General features: G+C 48.5%; 1 long non-coding RNA gene across 1 annotated transcript; it reads left to right on the top strand.

Moving 5' to 3' along the window:
• Positions 1 to 234: 234 nt before the first annotated feature.
• Positions 235 to 1,554, top strand: LOC140331922 (uncharacterized). The gene is made up of 2 exons (XR_011920982.1): positions 235 to 407; positions 1,400 to 1,554. It is a non-coding gene; the product is annotated as an uncharacterized lncRNA (long non-coding RNA).
• Positions 1,555 to 3,103: the final 1,549 nt, after the last annotated feature.

Below are 3,103 nucleotides of genomic sequence, written 5' to 3'. Positions count from 1 at the left end.
AGAAATATCAGTCCAGGTGAATGTATTGGGGTGAATGAAGAGGTTTCATCCAATCATCTGCTGTAAAATAGTTTTTCTGCCTTCCGTTAGATGTGATTGGGCGTTCACTCTTTTCCTGCATTCACTCAGCTAAGTGAACATTCCGTTGCATTGTGATAATTCCCTTTGCTAAGTGAGCAGCCGGAATTCCTGGCTGGGCGGGGTCCTGGATGTTTTGGCCCCGGAGGGGTTAATTTGAGGGCCGTTTCCTCTCCCTGAGCCGGTGATTGAAATGCGCTGATCTCAGCAGTTGGCTCCGCAGTAACTTCCCCATCAGACGAGTTGCTTCTCATTTTCTCCGAAAGTCTCGTGCCGCTGCGAATGCCCCCGGAGGTCACGTGACCCCCACACAGCAGCGGTTTAACCGTGTAAGTCCGGTTCACGCCTTCCCCATTACCAGCGCGCCGGAGCAGACCCAACTCCCAGCTAACGAGATGAGAGGCGACGTGGAGGAGCCCCGGGCCCTGCGCTGTGCCGAGGCTGGAAATAGGACAGTTAGGTGGTTGTGCCCCCTCCCCCCTCCCTGTGCGGCCTGCGGAGGGCCCTGCAGCGCTCATGTCTCCTCCAATCTCTATCTGGCTGCCCCCCCCCATGCCGCTCACCAGCTGACGCTGCAACTAACTTCACTGCTCAAAACTTGTCTGTACACAGCCAAGCATGGCGGCCGAGTGAACGTGCCACCCTGACCTGGGGTATGTCCAATCCCTGCATGCCATGGGGTCCCCAGCTCTCCTGGCACCGGGCATTTCAGCAGGCCGCATTGACTTGAACTGAGCACATGGGAAGCTGCATTTGACCCAATGTGACCTACTGACCTGCAGGTGAAGCGGGTCAAATGGAGCTTTTGACAAACCAAATGAGCTGCCAATGCACAAAATACAAAAATTACACAAAGCCCCCTGGGGAGCTACAGCAGCGTAATGTCCTGCCAATCTGCATTGTTCTGCATGGCATGTGCGTCGCATTGTGTGCCACTGGCACTGAAACAGGGCAACGTCTGCTAAGTGCAGCTACAGCAAAGCATGAAATAATGCGAGAAGATTCAACAACTGCGCAACTTTATTATATATATTATTATTTATAAGTGAACCCCAACTGGGTGACAAATTATATTTCTGAAGCTCTGTGTACCCCAAACTTTCTTTTTGTTAAAATGCCATTTTTATCTGTTTTCCAGCTTTGTTACATTTCCTATTGTGTGATACCTCCCCCACCTCCTAGATTGTAAGCTCTTCGGGGCAGGGCCCTCTCCTCCTCCTGTGTCTGTATCTGTCCGTCATTTACAACCCCTATATAATGTACAGCGCTGCGGAATATGTTGGTGCTATATAAATACTCTTTATTAATAATAATCCTGCAGGTTCTTGGCTGACACTTCATGTGATGTCTCCATGACGTTTCTTAGGGAAGGTTTCCGGACGGTGACAACTCAGGAGAACAAAGGTGAGACCAGCACAGAGCGTTGTCACCGTATAATTATTGTAATGGAAGCTGCAGAATTATACAGAAAGAAAACATTGAAGCCAAAACCGATATTATTATTAAACAGGATTTATATAGCGCCTACATATTCTGCAGCGCTGTACATTATATAGGGGTTGCAAATGACAGACAGATACAGAGAGTGACACAGGAGGAGGAGAGGACCCTGACCCGAAGAGCTTACAATCTAAGAGATTAGGGATTGGAACGTGTGTGGCTATAATCAATCAATTTTAGTTTTTGATCTTTTGTACTTTATTATTATTATTATTATTAATAAACAGGATTTATATAGCGCCAACATATTACGCAGTGCTGTACATTAAATACTTTGATTGCATTGGGATTTATTTTCTGCTGTTTACAAACGTGTTTAGTGTTAATAAAGCTCTCCAAACCCGGATGTGGTCTGGGACTGACAAATAATGATTGTTAGTAAATATATTCCAGGTTTGCTGGATCACCCAGATTTTTCATAAATCAGCCCAACCGATGATCTGCACGATAATAACCCTCAGCTCTTCTCCATGTGATGCACCCTCCATGTTGCTGTGTTGTCACCGGAGGGTCCCTGCAGATCAGGTGCCTTTGCTGCCATCCAGGGGCCCATCCTGGCTAATTAGTATGGGCCCCGGATGATTGTTCCTTGCAGCCCCTGGCCCCGGTGTCATTGCCTAATTATGTGTGTCTGATCTTCCTCCATTCACGCCCCAATGCTCCATAAACACGGATCTGGCGGTGACTCCTCTGCGTATTCCCCCCTGGGGACACCTGACACAATGGCTGCACATCATGGCGAGCCCAACCTGGCGTCTCATACGCTGCGCCTTCTAAGGTAAAGCAAAGGCATTGCACCTGCAGGATGGTGTCAGCTCAGACAATGCAAGGCGTCCATCAGATTCACCTGGGAGAATCTTTATTACTCAACATTCACGCCATGCAGAGGCCGGGAGCACCAACTGAGATTTAGGGAGATCCAAACCCCACCGCCCGGCTCCTGGACATGTTTAAATAACATTTGTGTAACAGAAGAATCATTTTCCTGTGTTTTGTCTATTTAATAATCAGCAAATACAGAAAAATCCCCAGAAACCTGCCAGAAATCCAGCGAGCTCCTGACTTCCTGTAGTGAGCTGACAACTCAGCATCTGCGGCACTGAAATCCCTAACAGTGTTGTCAGCCCTACCTGATGGCCAGAGCTGCCGGATTACAGGACTACAGGATTCCCCCACACCTCTTCTCATCTTCATAACATTAGAGGGAGGTATGCTGGACTACAGAACACCTCCCCCTCTCCATACCATAAAGGTGTGACACAGAATGTTCAGGCAGTGTTGTCAGCTGCATAGTAGAAGTTAGGAGCTCACTGGATTTCTGGCAGGTTGGTATTTCTCTGTACTAGTTGGATGAAGTCAGAAGTCTTGCAGTGTAATTTCTCTATGATAGGCAGACATTTCATTTTGGCGGGGGTCCTGTGCAGGTCCTGGGTGGGTTGGCAGCACTCTGTTATGCTGGGTGAGGGTGGCACTCTGTTATGCTGGGTGAGGGTGGCACTATGTTATGCTGGGTGAGGGTGGCACT

Source organism: Pyxicephalus adspersus, chromosome 5, assembly GCF_032062135.1.
Source record: "Pyxicephalus adspersus chromosome 5, UCB_Pads_2.0, whole genome shotgun sequence".
NCBI lineage: Eukaryota > Metazoa > Chordata > Amphibia > Anura > Pyxicephalidae > Pyxicephalus > Pyxicephalus adspersus.
Note: the sequence above shows the minus strand (reverse complement) of the source record. Positions and strands in the feature narration are given on the sequence as shown.